Source organism: Globicephala melas, chromosome X (assembly GCF_963455315.2).
Source record: "Globicephala melas chromosome X, mGloMel1.2, whole genome shotgun sequence".
NCBI lineage: Eukaryota > Metazoa > Chordata > Mammalia > Artiodactyla > Delphinidae > Globicephala > Globicephala melas.
Genome location: NC_083335.1, coordinates 112,589,762 through 112,610,177, shown reverse-complemented (window position 1 = coordinate 112,610,177; position 20,416 = coordinate 112,589,762). Strand labels below are relative to the sequence as shown.

Below are 20,416 nucleotides of genomic sequence, written 5' to 3'. Positions count from 1 at the left end.
TCAGGTGACCCACTTCCTGCTGAAACGAACTTTTGCCTGAGGATTGAGGGTAAGTGACTCTGCGCTCCTGAGCCAGCTACAAGGAAAGGAGCCTCGTTCACTTTCTACTAATCTGAAGAATGGTCAGGTGACCTCACCGTTACTTCTCTGCTGGTACCAAAACTCATGCAAGAAGTGATGACCACCTGTTGTGGTTCTGTATTGCCACCAAAAAACCCACCCCAGAACTTAGTGGTTTACAGTGATAACCATTCTCACAGTTTTGTTGGTTGGGGATTTTGGAAGGTGTCAGCTGGGCAGATTGTTTCTGCTCTAGGTGGTGTTGGTTGGGTGGCTGGGACTGGGGGTTCCCCTCTCAACATGGCCTCTTTACTCTTAGGAATGGCCTGTCGGTGTCCGTGGCCAGTCTCTTTCCCTGTGGTATTTCATCATATGGGGATGAAATACCACACGACTTAGGCTTTTCACTCATAGTGGGCCCTGGATACTTGTGCTTCTTATAGGTGGTGATGAAACAAAAACCTCTATTTTTTTCTCTATTTTAAATTCAGTTAAATATTGGAAAACATATTTGGTACTGGGATTGTGATAGTTATCATTTTATTTTGTCATAACCCAGTCAAGGTAGAAACCTGAAGGAGAGAAGGAACACTTCATTGCCTCTGCTCTTCCCGTGGACGATGGGTTGTCCAAATAGCAGGGGGTTCAACTTTTGCCTTGCTTTGGATTACTGAGCACCGTCCTTCGGAAATGATTTCCTAATGCTCTCCTGGCCATCTGGCATGAGCACAGAACCTTTTACTCAATACAAGTAAGCTGGTAATAATGACAAGTTGAAACATCTTGATAATAAATATATTTGTACAGCTTTTCTAATCCCAGGTTATTGAAATTCTGTCAGCCTTGGCTGGTATCCATGCTCTCTCTGTGCCCTTGTGTTTCCTTTTTTTCATGAGTCACTCCTGCTGAGTGAGCCCTGGAGCATGAGGAGGAAGAGCAGCGCCTCAGGGGTGTAGGATGGGTGACAGTAAAGCCTGGGTTCAGTCACAGTCAACTCAGTTTTTGGTCAAAGAGGGGCATGGCATCCTCGCCACCATTTTACGCATAAGGAGGATGAGGTATATAAAAAGATAAAATGGCTTTTCTTACTGGCAGCATCTGATTTTTCTACCCTCTTCACACTAGTACCGATGGATAACACAAAACAGATGTGCCTTGGACAAGAGAAAAATAGTAGAGCTGGATCTTTTTATGATGCTATGTTTATTATTTGTAGCACTGGATCTTTAAAGTAGGAAAAGCAATGTTGATGCTATCTAGAAATTTTGGACCTTTTAATAAATAACATGTGAGGGAAAATTGAAAGGTGAGAAAGCCAGGGGTTCCCGGTTTCTGACTCCTTACCTTCTATGGCATAAGTTAATAAATGGTCAGTTTTTAATGCAATAAAAAAGGAAACTTCTGATAAGCGTCAGAGTGCTGTTTATATTGCATACAAAATGCTAAATTTACCAAGCGTTGTGAGCACATCCCAGTCGGGGTTTTGAGTGTCCATAAGCCATTCTCTAGAATTATTTTGAATGCACAGATTGCAGATTTCCCCCCATACCATATATGTATTACCTAGCACTGCCAGACTCTTTATAGGGTGTCAAATATGTGGGAGGATTTAAACGAATTCTCTTAAATGCTTCATGGGATAAGATGATCCAATGGGAACTGAATGTTTTCAATTAGGACGTTTCCATGGATACCATTAAGACTGCCAAAATTCATAGCCACAGGAGATTTTACTTGCTTCAATATTGATTAAGAAATCTGAGAACAATCTCAAGGAGTGTAGGAGGTAGGTGGAGGATAAATTCTGGGGGTAGTATATATAAAATTTGCTTTCTCTCCTGTGGTTAAGGGCTAGTCCAGATAAAATTCTAGGCATTCAGCCAAGTCTAACAACAGGATTTATGTCAAGAGAATGTCCAGAATAAAAGTGAACATGGCTGGCTTCTTTTATCCCCGGTGATACTATTTATTTATTTATTTATTTATTTAATGTTCACTTTCTTGTGGGCTGGGTACAAGGCATTGGCAGTATAAAAAACAAATGACAAAAATCACAACCTTTTTTTCTATGTCATTTCTGAAGAAAACATTCTAAATGATGTTTCCAGACATCTTAAAATTTGCACCTGTCTGGGAAGAATTCACATCTTAGGTTATTATACTCATTTTAAAGCATAGATTCTTTACCTGGGTTCTCAGATCTCCAAGGGATCTGCGGATAGAATTCAAGGGGACCCTGACCTTGAATGGAGAAAAAGGAAATTTTTATTTTGACTAACAATGGATATTTAGTATTTTCATGAATTAATGAATGCAAGCAACAAATCACAGTACTATTAGCCCCACCTGTGACTTTGTCATCAGCAAATCAGTTCCATATTGCATCATAGCTGTTGCAGATATCTTGAAATATCATTTGTGCTGATCACTACTTCAGCATTTTGGCAGTTATCAGTTTCTGCTACTTCTTGATACTTGATGCCATAATAAAAGAGCATATATATTACTATATTACAAATTTCTATAATATTTTAATAACTGTCTTAATATAATTGGGTTCCTTTGTAGTCCTGTATTTTATTTTTTGCATCTAAAAACATCATTCCTAAAATGGATCCAAAAGGCTTCGCCAGACTGCCATAGGGTCCATGGCACAAAAAATGAAGAACCTCTTTCTTAATAGAGTGCAGATTATAAGAGTTATCATATCTTATTTTCTGACCATAATTTAAGAAAGCAGCTTCCTACTTAAGGGCTTTTCATCGAAAATCTTTTAAAACAAATGAAAGGTTAAAAGGGAATCTGTTGGCTCATATGTAGGCCCTGCAAAGTACTTTGCAGTCACCTTTGACTTTCATTTGAGGATTTGTCTTCAGGGGATAAGTTATTACCACGGACAGAAGTTTGAGAAGAAAAGGTTTTCTGGTCTTTGATGGGCTGCAGTGCAGTAGAACACTGTTAAATCCAAGGGAGGAGAGAAAAGTTTCTGATTCAGTTTCTTGTGGATTGTATGACAAGTGCTGTCCTGTAAGAGAAAAAAAAATTTATTTTTTCAATTAATTTATTTATTTTTGGCTGTGTTGGGTCTTTGTTGCTGCATGTGGGCTTTCTCTAGTTGCGGCAAGCAGGGGCTACTCTTTGTTGTGGTGCATGGGCTTCTCATTGCGGTGGCTTCTCTTGCTGTGGAGCAGGGGCTCTAGGCACGCGGGCTTCAGTAGTTGTGGCATGTGGGCTCAGTAGTTGTGGCTCGCAGCCTCTAGAGCTCAGGCCGAGTAGTTGTGGCGCATGGGCTTAGCTGCTCTGCGGCATGTGGGATCTTCCCAGACCAGGGCTCGAACTTGTTTCCCCTGTATTGACAGGTGGATTCTCAACCACTGCACCACCAGGGAAGCCCAAAAGAAAATTTTTTTGTGTGTGAAATTTCAAATTCATTTTTATTCTCCACCTTTCTCCACCATTCTCCACCTGAATCTGGGTCCTCCACCTTTTGTGTCCAGATTACATTTTCTCCTTCTCCCTGTAGGGAAGCAGGTTTTCAGAGTGGGATCAAGCACTGTACCTGGGAACCTTGATCATCCCCACCTGTCGGCAAAAATTGTATCATGTTTATTTTATAGTGATCTGGAAAAAAGAGATGGCAACGATAAAAAAAAAAAGTCAAACGTTTCTATTCTGGCAAACTTGTTTTGGGTAATAATTTTATTACATATGAGTCACATATCACACAAATCACTCATTTAAAGTGTACAATATGGTGGTTTTTACTACATGCATAGGGTTGTTCTACCATTACCACCATCAAATTTAGATCATTTTCACTACTCTCAATAAGAAACCCCATACCCTTTAGCAGCCCCCCACCCTAGCCCTGGGCAACCACTAATCTATTTTGTCCACTGTAGACATTTCATATAAATGGAATCATACAATATGTGGTCTTTTGTGTCTGGTTTCTTTGACTTCACAGAATGTTTTAAGGTTCATCGATGTTTTAGCATGTATCAGTATTTCATTCCTTTTTCTGGCCAAGTAATATTCCACTTTGTGGAGATACACACACACACACACACACACACCACATTTTGTTTATCCATTCATCCATTGGTGAATACGGTGAGTCCTCTACATACGAACCTTCAAGTTACGAACCTTCAAGTTGCGAACCTTCAAAGATTCGAACGTGCGTTCGCATGTCCAGTCACGTAAGTTAGTTCCCATGTCTGGCATACATTGTTACATGCATGCATCCTCTAGAAATGGTTGTGCTTTCGTGCACTTTACTGTACAGTACTGTATAGAGTACAGTAGTACAGTATCTTTATTTCAAGCCCAGGATGTCCGGAAGCAAGTGATTTTCTTTATTTGAGGAAGCATTGTTAGTTTTTGAGGCACAGGATCCAAACGTAGAACGGTACATGAAGGTTGCAGCAAGCCGTTCAGAATGCAGTCCAGTGCTACCGTGTCATCTATGATGAGAAAAAAAGAGCTACTACCCAGACATCACTGGATCGTTTTTTCAAGAGGGTAGATAGAATTGAATCCAGCAAGGAGCCAGAACCGGTGGCATCACAGTCAGGCATAAGTGAAATTGCAGCTTGCCCTCTGTCTCCTATTGCTGATGATCCTTCAGCTCTACCATCTCCCACCTCCTCTCCCTCCTCCTATCAGTAACTCTTCTTGCCTGTTCACTCGATGCCAGCCCCTGGATGCCAGCTGTTGTACTGTACTGCTGTACTTTTCAAGGTACTGTACTGAAAGAGTCAATGTTTTCTTTATTTTTTATTTATTTATTTATTTATTTATTTATTTTTGCGGTACGCGGGCCTCTCACTGTTGTGGCCTCTCCCGTTGCGGAGCGCAGGCTCCGGACGCGCAGGCTCAGCGGCCGTGGCTCACGGGCCCAGCCGCTCCACAGCATGTGGGATCCTCATGGACCGGGGCACGAACCCGTGTCCCCTGCATTGGCAGGTGGACTCTCAACCACTGCACCACCAGGGAAGCCCTGTTTTCTCTATTTTTTGTGTTTGTTTTTTATGTATTACTTGTGTGAAAAGTGTTATAAACCTGTTATGGTACAGTACTATTGATATATAGCTGATTGTGTTAGTTGGGTACCTAGGCTAACTTTGTTGGATTTATGAATAAATTGGATTTACGAACGTGCTCTTGGAATGGAACTTTTTCTTATATAGGGGGCTTACTATATTTGAGTTGTTTCCACTTTTTGGCTTTTAGGAATATTGCTGCTATGAACATTCACGTATAGGTTTATATGTGGGCATTTGTCTTCAGTTCTTTTGGCTATATACTTAGGAGTAGAATCAAATATATTTTTAGGGCTTCCCCGGTGGCACAGTGGTTAAGCATCTGCCTGCCAATGCAAGGGACCCTGGATCGAGCCCTGTTCCGGGAAGATCCCACATGCCGTGGAGCAACTGAGCCCGTGCACCACAACTACTGAGCCTGAGCTCTAGAGCCCGCAAGCCACAACTACTGAAGCCCGCACGCCTAGAGCCCATGCTCCACAACAAGAGGAGCCACTGCAATGAGAGGCCTGCGCACCACAACAAAGAGTAGCCCCCGCTCACTGCAAGTAGAGAAAACCTGCGTGCAGCAAGGAAGACCCAATGCAGTCAAAAATAAATAAAAATAAAATAATTAAAAAAACATGTATTTAAAAAAAATGAAAAACAAATTAGATGTTATAGAATCTCTGAAGCACTTATAGAAACTGTTCACTTCCATAGAGAACAGGTTGAAAACCAGTGTTAAAGTGGAGAGAACGCTGATTTTTTTGTATGCGTGTTGAGTAAATATGGGTTGAATCTTGGTAGACTGTGGTGAGTTTTGTCAAGTTACCTGTGAATACCTTTCTTCGTGTATAAAATGTTAGTACCTCTGGATGTTTTAGGGGTCGATAGACTGCATAATTGCTTACAAAAGTTCAGTGTCCCTTTCTTGATATCATCTTTGGCCATGGATTTGCTTTGGCCAGTGGCCTGTGAGGCGAGGCGATGTGTGCCTGCTTCCAGGCAGAAGCTTTAAGAGCTAGCATGTGGTTTGTCATGTCTCTTTTACCTTCTGCCATGCCGACTGGTGATGTAGACACAGGATGACAATAACGTTGGGCAGAGAGAGTCCCAGTACTGAATAGACTTTGTAGCATGAGCAAGGAAAAAAATGTCAATTTAAGCCTTTAAGATTTGGTGACTGTTTGATACTTTAGCACACAGGTCCTCAAGTAAGAGGCATTTTTGCACTCCTTCCCCTGAGACATTTGGCAGTGTCTGGCGACATTGGTTGGTTGTCAGAGCTGGGGAAGGTGCTGTTGACATGTAGTGGGCAGATGCCACCAAACACCCTTGAGTGCACAGGACAGCCCCCACAGCCAAGAATGATCTGGCCCACGATGTCAGTAGTGCTGAGGCTGAGAAACCTTGCTTTAGTGTAACCTAGTTTACCCAGATTAATGCAGGGGTGTTGAGAAAAGGTTAAATGGATTAAATTATATAAAACACTCAGCACACAGGGTGGCCCCCTTGTTTTTGTAATTACGTGGTAGGCCCGGGCGATGGCTTCAAAGTCTTTCCTCGCATCCTTGGGAAAAGGGTTCTTTTCCAGCTTTCCTAGGGTTTAGTAGTTTAGTTTAATTGAAGTTTTGTTCATAAATTGTCTCAATTTTAGCAGAACCATTTACCCTTTAAAATAGCAAGGGAACTAACATTAAATGCTTATTTAGTGCCAGGCTCTTTATATGTACAGTTGACCCTTGAGCAATGTGGGGTTCAGGGTGGACCCTCCCCACAGTGGAAAATGATGTGTGAAGTCCGCCGAATCTGTAGTTCCCTTGTATCTGTGGTTACACATCCACAGATTCAACCAACCACAGGTCATGCAGTACTGTAGTATTTACTATTAAAAAAGTCTGTGCGTAAGTGGACCTGTGCAGTTCAAATGCATGTTGTTCAAGGAGCCACTGTTTTTTGATTTTTTACAAATACTCTATGAAATTGATTTTCTCATCTCCATATTGTTTTAGATGAAGAAATTGAGGCATTGGAATTAAGTAATTTGACCAAGAATACACAGGTTGTAGGTGGTGGGCCTAAGAATTTGACCCAAATCTGTTTGCCTGCAGAACCCTGTTCTTTCCACACTACCATACTACCTGTTTAGCATTGGCTTCAACCTAAAGAAAGGAAGGCGATGCCCAAGTGATAACAATTATGTGTTGTATTAGTTATCTATTGCTGTGTAACAAATTACCTCAAATCTTAGCACTTTGAAACAATAGACATTTATTATCTCACACAGTTTCTGATAATCAGGAATCCAGGAGAAGCTAAGCTGTGTGTTTCTGGTTCAGGATCTCTCTTTTTGTAAAAAAATTAATTAATTAATTAATTTTTGGTTGCATTGGATCTTTGTTGCTGTGTGCGGGCTTTCTCTAGTTGCAGCGAGCAGGGGCTCCTCTTTGTTGTGGTGTGCGGGCTTCTTATTGTGGTGGCTTCTCTTGTGGAGCACAGGCTCTAGGTGCACGGGCTTCAGTAGTTGTGGCACGCGGGCTCAGTAGGTGTGGCTTGTGGGCTCTAGAGTGTAGGCTCAGTAGTTGTGGCTCATGGGCTTAGTTGCTCCGTGGCATGTGGGATCTTCCCAGACCAGGGCTTGAACCCGTGTCCCCTGCATTGGCAGGCGGATTCTTAACCACTGCACCACCAGGGAAGCCCCAGAATCTCTCTTGAGGTTGCAGTCAAGTGGTCATCCAGGGCTGCCATCATCTGAAGGCCTGATTGGAGATGGAGCATCTGCTTCCGTGATGGCTTATTCACATGGCTGTTGGCATGAGGCCTCAGTTCCTCACCACATGGGCCTCTCCTTAGGGCTGCCTGAGTGTCTTCAGGACATGGCAGCTGGCTTCCCCTAGAGTGAGGGTCTGAGAGAGACAGCAAGAGAGAAGCCATAGCATCTTTTATGTCCTTGTCTCAGAAGTCACATATCATCACTTCAGTTGGTCACACAGACAACCCTGATACAATGTGGGAAAGGGTTGTACAAAGGCATCATGAATACTAGTAGGTGGAGATTATTGGGGGCCATCTTGGAGGCTGGTTGCCACATACGTAGGATCCTTATATCCCATAGTTGCAAAATTATAAATTGCATTTCCTTTTCATATTCTAAAATTTCAAACCAGAATTTCATACTTTAAAATATCCAAATCATTCACAACATAAATGAAAATATAAATTTGCCTTTATAAATTTGCCTTTATAAACATTTGTGAATGGGCAAAATCAAATACTTACTATAAAAGCTATGTTGCAAATACTTCATTTGGGAGATTTGTATTTCAGTGGGCTGAACTAGCAGAGGCCTCTTGAGTCCTGAGAAGTTTGGGCTGCTGACGCTTTCTTTTCTTTCCTGGAAAATCACCCTCTACCAAACACTGAATTCTTCATTTTCTAAAGTCCTTCCAACATCCTTATGTTCTCATTGCTGGTTTGGTATACTTGAGTGACAGCCAAAGTATGAGATAAATGGTAGGTAAAAAGACTGGGCAGTTTCCGTGGAAGCTTCTTGCAGGAGCTCTTCCTTTCTTCAGCCAGCCATTGCTGGGAAGCATCCCCTTCCAGTTTATGTGTGGTGCCCATCAATTCGAGTGGCTCTTGGAAAGGGGGTTTGTTTAAACAGATTCAGAACTGAGTTTTTCTAGATATCTTTAAGGTTCAAATAGGTTTTCCTGAAACTTGAGGATGTTGATGGGTCCTCTTCCTGAAGCAGTTTAACTGTACTTTTGTTTATTACACTTGGTTTGAGCTTTGGGAATTAAGGAAGGGCCTTGCCTAGGTACAGAGCTATATGGATTTATTGTATTTAACTGTGTGACCATGAAATCAAAAACATTTCCACCTCAGGAATCAACCCATTACTTTGAACCACTATTGATTGCATTGGCTTAGAGCTTCTTTAAGTATTTTCCTTTTTCTTTTTTTTTTTTTTTTTGCGGTACGCGGGCCTCTCACTGTTGTGGCCTCTCCCGCTGCGGAGCACAGGCTCTGGACGCGCAGGCTCAGCGGCCATGGCTCACGGGCCCAGCCGCTCCACGGCATGTGGGATCTTCCTGGACCGGGGCACAAACCCGTGTCCCCTGCATCGGCAGGCGGACTCTCAACCACTGCGCCACCAGGGAAGCCCCCTTTTTCTTTTAAAATTGTGTTCAGTTGGATGTGACCAGTCCTACATGGAGGCTGGCTAACTCACTTTTCGTTTTTGATTCCTACTGTCCCAATGTCATGCTTCATTTATACAGTGATGCCTTTTCTTGACTTTATCTGTTGACTTGATATCCTATGCACCATATTTTTCTTTTTTAGATATAGGAAGATTGAAAAAAAGATCAGTATTTGAAGAACACTTGAAAAAGTGAAGAGCGTTGTGAGAGACAGCTTTAATCTTAATTTTCACTGTAGCCAGAATAGGTGGCCACCTGATGGGCAGACCTGCCTTTCTTTGTACACTGCCCAGGGTAGGTGCCTATATCAATCAAGGTTAGGCTGGTCTCCAATACTACTACTGACTTTTAGTGCTGGGGACCTTACCATAATTAATAGAGGTTATAATAAAAACGAGATATCAACAATTGTCTGCATGGGTGGTAGCGGGGAGGTGGAGTAGTTGTCTAATATGTGAAAGTTGGAAAGCTGGAGGTTTCAGTAATTTAAGATATCCATTATTAATTTTAAGAATTTTCTGATTATTATAAATGCATGACAGATATTATTTTCTGATCCTGTGGTTTTGTGGGCAATCATTTTGAAAAGGGGCCAGAATGAGAATAAAAATTAATTATGAAAATCTATTTGAAAAACCGATTATGCTATGATTCATCACAGACATTTTATGCAACTTATATGTTGTGTTTTTGCCTTTGGGACTAGCATTCTTTTTTTTTTTTTTTTTTTGGGACTAGCATTCTTAAGAGCTGATTTTTACTTTGGCCTTTCTAATGTGTGTCAGCTATATCAGTTCACAAGCATGTTTTCATCTGTGCATCATGTTATATTGGGACTTGGATGGAATGTAAATCTTTTATTGGCCTAAATCTGAGTCTAATCTTCTGCATGGTTTTGGTAGAAAATCAATTTCTTCTGCTCTGTCAAGATTTTTCAGGTCAGTGCTCTTTGGAAGTTTCCCAGTTCTCTTAGATTAAAATAGATTTTGTTTTTGTGCTACATATTGGTATTCTTTAGTAGGACGCTGGGATCTAGGAAGTGAGAAGTTAGAGCCTGACAAGATATCCATGAGTTCTTCTCTTTCAGTTAACTTGTTGACACACTGCACCTTTAAGGAGCCAAGGAGTTTGTGTTCTCTCAGAGACATCATTTGGGGAGCAATTGTAAGTGACACCTGTAGGCGAGGTGGTGTGCTTGACTTTAATGAGTTCCACTTGTTTACCTGCTCACTAGGCTACTAGAAGTGAATGGAAAAGAGAAGGACTAGTCCTGCCATGCTCAGTCCATTTCACTAGTGTGGGCCATTGGAGCTGGAAGGAGGGTGACCAACTCGGACTTTCTCAGTTTTAGCACTGAAAATCCTACATCCTGGGAACCCCTCAGGCCTAGGCAAACCAGGATGGTTGGTCTGGTCATCCTAGCAGTGAATAGCATGGTGATGGATGGTTTGGCACTGGTGAGTACCGCTTGTAGATATTTTAAAGAGGGATTTATTATAGACACATAGCATCTTGCTGTTCAGTGATGTTAGCAGGTGAGTGAATCCGCTGTGATTTGTCTGAAAAACAATAAAACGAGAGTAGATGGAGGTTCTTCTACCTTCTGAACCTAAGAGGATGTGTTTAGGGGATGTTATTAGTATTTGTCTTTATCTTTTTTCCTGGACAATTCAAGGCTCTTTAACTCTACTTCTCCCACCTCCCAATGTATTTTTACCGTATATTTTAGTATTGTGTATGTATTTTTTAATTGAGGTAATGCTGGTTTGTAACATCATATAAACTTCATGTATACAATATTATGTTTCTAATCATACACACTCTATAGCATATTCACACCAAAAGCTTAGTTTCCATCCATCACCATACAGTTGACCCCTTTTACTCATTTAACTCCCCCCCGCTTCCCCTCTTGGAACCACTACTCTGTTCTCTGTATCTGTGTATTTGTTTTTGTTTGGTTTGGTTTGTTCATTTATTTAGTTAGTTTTTTAAAAAAATATTTCACATATGAGTGAAATCCCATGGTATTTGTCTTTCTCCATCTGACTTATTTCACTTAGCATAATACCCTCAAGGTCCATCCATGTTGTTGCAAATGGCAAGATTTCATCATTTTTTATGGCTGAGTGGTATTCCATTGCATATGTATATACCACATCTTTATTCATCTGTTGATGGACACTTAGGTTGTTTCCATATCTTGGCTATTGTAGTGATGTAAATAATGCTGTGATGAAATAGAGGTGCATGTATTTATATATATTGGATATTAACCCCTTATCTGATATCTGACATATCTTCTCCCATTCAATAACTTGTCTTTTCATTTTCTTGATGGTTTCCTTTGCTGTGCAGAAGCTTTTTAGTTTGACGTAGTCACATTTGTCTATTTTTGCTTTTGTTTCCCTTGCCTGCAGAGACATACCCAGAAAGATATTCCTAAGACTGAAGTCAAAGAGCATACTGCCTATGTTTTCTTCTAGGAGTTTTATGGTTTCAGGTCTTACATTCTTTAGTATTATATATTAAACTCTGCAAGAGATTATTTTATGCAGGCATTGTTTGTTCAGCAATCTTTTTCTGTAGAGGGCCAGATGGTAATATTTTAGCTTCTGTGGGCCATATGGTCTCTGTTACAACTACTCAGCTCCACTGTTGTAGTGCCAAAGCAGCCATAGATAATATGTAATTGATTGTGCATGCCTATGTTCCAATAAGACTTTATTTACAGAAACAGGGAGTGGACCAGATTTGGCTTGCAGACCTTAGTTTGCCAACTACTAATTTATTTATCTACATATTTACTACTTTATTTTTCTTCATTTCTTGTTACATCTCTGAGGTTCTTCTGGGTTCATTTTCAAGGCATGGATGTCTCCTCCTACCTCTGGTTTTCAACATTGCTCTGGAAGTTCTAGCCAGTGCAGTTAGGCAAGAGAAGGAAATAAAAGGCATACGATCAGAAAGGAGGAAATAAAACTGCCTCTATTTGTAGAGGATGTTATTGTCTGTGTATAAGTTCCAAGGAATGTACAAAATAACTTCTAGAACTAATAAGTGGGTTCAGCAAGTTTGCACGATAAGGATAAAACTATACAAATCAATTGTATTTCTATATATTAGCATTGAAATCACAATAACAGTTACAGTTGTTCAGAAAATAAAGTGTAAATCTAACAAAGCATGCACAGGACTTGTATCCTGAAACGTACACAGGGCTGATGATAGAAGTCAAAGAAGATCGAAATAAATAGAGAGACATGCCATGTTCACGGATTAGAAGACTCAATGTAGTAAGATGTCAGTTCTCCCCAAATTGATGTATAGGTTTAACATAATTCCTATAAAAATCCCAGCAAGTTTTTTTGTAGATACAGATATGGTTATTCTAAAATTTATATGGAATGGCAAAGGAACTAGAATAGCTAAAACAGTCTTGAAAAAGAAGAATAAAGTAGGAAGAATCAATCTGCCTGATATCAAGACTTATATAACTATGGTAATCAAGACTATGTGGTATTGGTGGCAGAATAGATACATAGATCAGTGAACAGAACAAAGAACCTAGGAATAGGCCCACAGAAATATACCCAATTGATTTTGACAAAAGTGTGAAAGTAATTAAATGGAGGAGGAAAGACTGCCTTTTCAAGAAATGGTGCTGGATCAATTGAACATCAGTAGGCAAAAAAAAAAAAAAAAAAAGAGAGAAAAAAGGAAAAAAAGAACCTCTATCTAAATCTCACACCTTATACAAAAAATAACTCAAAATGGATCACAAAGTTAAATGTAAGGCTTAAAGCTATAGATTTTTCAAAATAAATAGAAAATATTCAGGACCTAGGACTAGGCAAAGAATTATTAGACTTGACACTGACAGTATGATCCATAAAAGAAAAAAACATGATAAAATTGATACCATCAAATCCATTTTACGCTGGTAAAGATCTTGTTAAGAGACAAGCTGCAGGGGAGACCTTCAAGATGGTGGAGGAGTAAGACGTGGAGCTTCCTGCCAACAAATACATCAGAAATACATCTTCATGTGGAACAACTCCTACAGAACACCTACTGAACGCTGGCAGAAGATCTCAGACCTCCCAAAAGGCAAGAAACTCCCCACGTACCGGGGTAGGGCAAAAAAGAATGAACAGAGACAAAAGAATAGGGCCGGGACCTGCACCAGTTGGGGGGAGCAGTGAAGGAGGAAAGGTTGCCACACACTAGAAGCCCCTTCGCGGGCAGAGACTGCGGGTGGCGGAGGGGGAAGCTTTGGAGCCGCGGAGGAGAGCGCAGCAACAGGGTTGTGGAGGGCAAAGCGGAGAGATTCCTGCACAGACGATCGGTGCCGACCGGCACTCACCAGCCCAAGAGGCTTGTCTGCTCACCTGCCGGGGTGGGCGGAGCTGGGAGCTGGGGCTCGGACTTCGGTCGGACCGCAGGGAGAGGACTGGGGTTGGGCGTGAACACAGCCTGCAGGGGGTTAGTGTGCCACGGCTAGCCGGGAGGGAGTCCGGGGACAAGTCTGGAGCTGCCGAAGAGACAAGAGACTTTTTCTTCCCTCTTTGTTTCCTGGTGCGCGAGGAGAGGGGATTAAGAGCGCTGCTTAAAGGAGCTCCAGAGACGGGCGCGAGCCATGGCTATCAGCGCGGACCCCAGAGACGGGCATGAGACGCTAAGGCTGCTGCCGCTGCCACCAAGAAGCCTGTGTGCGAGCACAGGTCACTCTCCACACCTCCCCTCCTGGGAGCCTGTGCAGCCCGCCACTGCCAGGGTCCCGTGATCCAGGGACAACTTACCTGGGAGAACGCACGGCGTGCCTCAGGCTCGCCCTGCATCCGTACCCCTCCCTCCCCCCGGCCTGACTGAGCCAGAGCCCCCAAATCAGCTGCTCCTTTAACCCTGTCCTGTCTGAACGAAGAACAGACGCCCTCAGGCGACCTACACGCAGAGGCGGGGCCACATCCAAAGCTGACCCCCAGGAGGTGTGCGAATGAAGAAGAGAAAGGGAAATCTCTCCCAGCAGCCTCAGGAGCAGCAGATTAAAGCTCCACAATCAACTTGATGTACCTGCATCTGTGGAATACCTGAATAGACAACGAATCATCCCAAAACTGAGGCGGTGGACTTTGGGAGCAACTGTAGACTTGGGGTTTGCTTTCTGCATCTAATTTGTTTCTGGTTTTATGTTTATCGTAGTTTAGTATTTAGAGTTTATTATCATTGGTAGATTTGTTTATTGATTTAGTTGCTGTCTTCTTTTTTATATAGATATATATATATTTTTTCCTTTTTCTCTTTTTGTGAGTGTGTATGTGTATGCTTCTTTGTGTGATTTTGTCTGTATAACTTTGCTTTCAGCATTTGTCCTAGGGTTCTGTCTGTCTTTGTTTTTCTTTTTTAAACTATAGTTTTTAGCAGTTGTTACCATTGGTGGATTTGTTTTTTGGTTTGGTTGCTCTCTTTTTATTCTTTTTTTAAATTACTTTTTAATTTTTTATTTTTAATAATCTTTTTATTTTTTATTTTAATAACTTTCTTTTCTCTTCTTCCTCCCTCTCTCCCTCCCTCCCTCTCTCTCTCTCTCTCTCTCTCTCTTTCTCCCCCCCTTTCCTTCCTTCCTTCCTTCCTCCCTCCCTCCCTTCCTCCCTCCCTCCCTTCCTCCCTTCCTCCCTTCCTCCCTTCCTTCCTTCCTTCCTTCCTTCCTTCCTTCCTTTCTCCCTTTTCTTCTGAGCAGTGTGGCTGACAGGGTCTTGGTGCTCCGGCCAGGTGTCAGGCATGTGCCTCTGAGGTGGGAGAGCTGAGTTCAGGACATTGGTCCACCAGAGACCTCCCGGCTCCATATAATATCAAACAGCGAATGCTCTCCCAGAGATCTCCATCTCAGCACTAAGACCCAGATCCACTCAATGACCAGCAAGCTACAGTGCTGGACACCCTATGACAAACAACTAGCAAGACAGGAACACAACCCCACCCATTAGCAGAGAGGCTGCCTCAAATCATAATAAGGTCACAGGCACCCTAAAACACACTACTGGATATGGTCCTGACCACCAGAAAGACAAGATCCAGCCTCGTTCACCAGGACACGGGCACTAGTCCCCTCCACCAGGAAGCCTACACAACCCACTGAACCAACCTTAGCCACTTGGGGCAGACACCAAAAACAGTGGGAACTACGAACCAGCAGCCTGCGAAAAGGAGATCCCAAACACAGTATGTTAAGCAAAATGAGAAGACAGAGAAATACACAGCAGATGAAGGAGCAAGGTAAAAACCCACCAGACCAAACAAATGAAGAAGAAATAGGCAGTCTACCTGAGAAAGAATTCAGAGTAACGATAGTAAAGATGATCCAAAATCTTGGAAATAGAATGGAGAAAATACAAGAAACGTTTAACAAGGGCCTAGAAGAACTAAAGAGCAAACAAACAATGATGAACAACACAATAAATGAAATTAAAAATTTTCTAGAAGGAATCAATAGCAGAATATCTGAGGCAGAAGAATGGAGAAGTGACCTGGAAGATAAAATAGTGGAAATAAATACCACAGAGCAGAATAAGGAAAAAAGAATGAAAAGAATTGAGGACAGTCTCAGAGACCTCTGGGACAATATTAAACGCACCAACATTCGAATTATAGGGGTCCCAGAAGAAGAAGAGAAAAAGAAAGGGACTGAGGAAATATTTGAAGAGATTATAGTTGAAAACTTCCCTAATATGGGAAAGGAAATAGTTAATCAAGTCCAGGAAGCACAGAGAGTCCCATACAGGATAAATCCAAGGAGAAACACGCCAAGACACACATTAATCAAACTGTCAAAAATTAAATACAAAGAAAAAATATTAAAAGCAGCAACGAAAAGCAACAAATAACATACAGGGGAATCCCCATAAGGTTAACAGCTGATCTTTCAGCAGAAACTCTGCAAGCCAGAAGGGAGTGGCAGGACATATTTAAAGTGATGAAAGGGAAAAACCTACAACCAAAATTACTCTACCCAGCAAAGATCTCATTCAGAATCCACGGAGAAATTAAAATCTTTACAGAGAAGTGAAAGCTCAGAGAATTCAGCACCACCAAATCAGGTTTACAAGAAATGCTAGAGGAACTTCTCTAGGCAGGAAACACAAGAGAAGGAAAAGAACTACAATAACACACCCCAAACCATTAAGAAAATGGTAATAGGAACATACATATTGATAATTACCTTAAATGTAAATGGATTAAATGCTCCCACCAGAAGACATAGACTGGCTGAATGGATACACAAACGAGATCCATATATATGCTGTCTACAAGAGACCCACTTCAGACCTAGTGACACATACAGACTGAAAGTGAGGGGATGGAAAAAGATATTCCCTGCAAATGGAAATCAAAAGAAAGCTGGAGTAGCACTGCTCATATCAGACAAAATATACTTTAAAATAAAGACTGTAACAAGAGACAAAGAAGGACACTATATAATGATCAATGGATCAATCCAAGAAGAAGCTATAACAATTGTAAATATTTATGCACCCAACACAGGAGCACCTCAATACATAAGGCAAATGCTAATAGCGATAAAAGGGGAAATCGACAGTAATGCAATTATAGTAGGGAACTTTAACACCCCACTTTCACCAATGGGCAGAGCATCCAAAATGAAAATAAATACGGCAACACAAGGTTTAAATGATACATTAAACAACATGGACTTATTTGATATTTATAGGACATTCCATCCAAAAACAACAGAATACACTTTCTTCTCAAGTGCTCATGGAACATTCTCCAGGATGGATCGTATCTGGGCCACAAATGAAGCATTGGTAACTTTAAGAAAATTGAAATCCTATCAAGTATCTTTTCTGACCACAGTGATATGAGACTGGATATCAATTACAGGAAAAAATCTGAAAAAATACAAACACATGGAGGCTAAATAAGACACTACTAAATAACCAAGAGATCACTGAAGAAATCAAAGTGGAAATTAAAAAATACGTGGAAACAAATAACAATGAAAAGACAACGACCCAAAACCTATGGGATGCAGCAAAAGCAGTTCTAAGAGGGAAGTTTATAGCAATATAATCCTACCAAAAGAAACAAGAAACATCTCAAATAAGCAACCTAACCTCACACCTAAAACAATTAGAGAAAGAAGAACAAAAAACCCCAAAAGTTAGCAGAAGGAATGAAATCATAAAGATCAGATCAGAAATAAATGAAAAAGAAGTGAAGGAAATGATAGCAAAGATCAATAAAACTAAAAGCTGGTTTTTTGAAAAGATAAACAAAATTGATAAACCATTAGCCAGACTCATCCAGAAAAACAGGGGGAAGACTCAAATCAATAGAATTAGAAATGAAAAAGGAGAAGTTAAAACAGACGCTGCAGAAATACAAAGCATCCTAAAAGACTACTACAAGCAAATATATGTCAGTAAAGTGGACAACCTGGAAGAAGTGGACAAATTCTTAGAAAAGCACAACCTTCTGAGACTGAACCAGGAAGAAATAGAAAATATAAACAGACCAATCACAAGCACTGAAGTTGAAACTGTGATTAAAATCTTCCAACAAACAGAAGCCCACGACCAGATGGCTTCACAGGCGAATTCTATCAAACATTTAGAGAAGATCTAACACCTATCCTTCTCAAACTCTTCCAAAATATAGCAGAGGGAGGAACACTCCCAAACTCATTCTACGAGGCCACCATCAGCCTGATACCAAAACCAGACAAAGATGTCACAAAGAAAGAAAACTACAGGCCAATATCAGTGATGAACATAGATGCAAAAATCCTCAACAAAATACTAGCAAACAGAATCCAACAGCACATTAAAAGGATCGTACACCATGATCAAGTGGGGTTTATCCCAGGAATGCAGGGATTCTTCAATATACCGAAATCAATCAATGTGATAAACCATATTGATAAACTGAAGGAGAAAAACCATATGATCATCTCAGTAGACGCAGAAAAACCTTTTGACAAAATTCAACACCTATTTATGATAAAAACCCTCCAGACAGTAGGCATAGAGGGAATTTACCTCAACATAATAAAGGCCATATATGACAAACCCACAGCCAACATTGTTCTCAGTCGTGAAAAACTGAAACCATTTCCTCTAAGATCAGGAACAAGACAGCATTGCCCACTCTCAGCAGTGTTATTCAACATAGTTTTGGAAGTTTTCGCCAGAGGAATCAGAGAAGAAATAGAAATAAGAGGAATCCGAGAAGACAAAGAAATAAGAGGAATCCAATTCGGAAAAGAAGTAAAGCTATCACTGTTTGCAAATGGCATGATACTATACATAGAGAATCCTAAAGATGCTACCAGAAAACTACTAGAGCTAATCAATGAATTTGGTAAAGTAGCAGGATACAAAATTAATGCACAGAAATCTCTGGCATTCCTATACACTAATGATGAAAACTCTGAAAGTGAAATTAAGGAAACACTCCCATTTACCATTGCAACAAAAAGAATGAAAAACCTAGGAATAAACCTACCTAAGGAGATAAAAGACCTGTATGCAGAAAACTGTCATAAGACACTGATGAAAGAAATTAAAGATGATACAAACAGATGGAGAGATAATCCATGTTCTTGGACTGGAATAATCAACATTGTGAAAATGACTATGCTACCCAAAGCAATCTACAGATTCAGTGCAGTCCCTATCAAGCTATCAATGGTATTTTTCACAGAACTAGAACAAAAAATTTCACAATTAGTATGGAAACACAAAAGACCCCGAATAGCCAAAGCAATCTTGAGAAAGAAGAACGGAGCTGGAGGAATCAGGCTCCCGGTCTTCAGACTATACTACAAAGCTACAGTAATCAAGACAGTTTGGTACTGGCACAGAAACAGAAATATAGGTCAGTGGAACTGGAATGAAAGCCCAGAGATAAACCCATGCACATATGGTCATCTTATTGTTGATAAAGGAGTCAAGAATATACAGTGGAGAAAAGACAGCCTCTTCAATAAGTGGTGCTGGGAAAACTGGACAGCTACATGTAAAAGAGTGAAATTAGAACACTTACTAACACTATACACAAAAATAAACTCAAAATGGATTAAAGACCTAAATGTAAGGCCAGACACTGTAAAACTCTTAGAGGATAACACAGGCGGAACATTGTATGACATAAATCACAGCAAGATCCTTTTTGACCCACCTCCTAGAGAAATAGAAATAAAACCAAAAATAAACAAATGGGACCTAATGAAACTTAAAAGCTTTTGCACAGCGAAGGAAAACATAAGGAAGACGAAAAGACAACCCTGAGAATGGGAGAAAATATTTGCAAATGAAGCACCTGACAAAGGAGTACTCTTCAAAATTTACAAGCAGCTCACGTAGCTCAATATCAAAAAAACCAAACAACCCAATCCATATATGGGCAGAAGACCTAAATAGACATTTCTCCAAAGACGATATACAGACTGCCAACAAACGCATGAAAGGATGCTCGACATCACTAATCATTAGGGAAATGCAAATCAAAACTACAATGAGGTATCACCTCCCACCGGTCAGAATGGCCATCATCCAAAATCTACAAACAATAATTGCTGGAGTGTGTGGAGAAAGGGGAACCCTCCTGCACTGTTGGTGGGAATGTAATTTGATACAGCCACTATGGAGAACAGTATGGAGTTCCTTAAAAAACTAAAAATAGAACTACCATACAACCGAGCAATCCCACTACTGGGCATATACCCTGAGAAAACCATAATTCAAAAAGAGTCATGTACCACAATGTTCATTGCAGCTCTGTTTCCAATAGCCAGGACATGGAAGCAACCTAAGTGTCCATTGACAGATGAATGGATAAAGAAGATGTGGCACTTATATACAATGGAATATTACTCAACCATGAAAAGAAAGGAAATTGAGTTATTTGTAGTGAGGTGGAAATACCTAGAGTCTGTCATGCAGAGCGAAGTAAGTCAGAAAGAGGAAAACAAATACCGTATGCTAACACATATATATGGAATCTAAAAAAAAATGGTTCTGATGAACCTAGGGGCAGGACAGGAATAAAGACGCCGACATAGAGAATGGACTTGCGGACACGGGGAGTCTCAAGGGTAAGGTG

The 20,416-nt window shown here is 40.8% G+C and overlaps 1 protein-coding gene across 5 annotated transcripts in view; it reads left to right on the top strand.

The window, feature by feature from the left end:
- REPS2 (RALBP1 associated Eps domain containing 2) overlaps positions 1 to 20,416 on the top strand; it is a 233,700-nt gene that overhangs the window by 23,958 nt on the left and 189,326 nt on the right. The window lies entirely within an intron of this gene.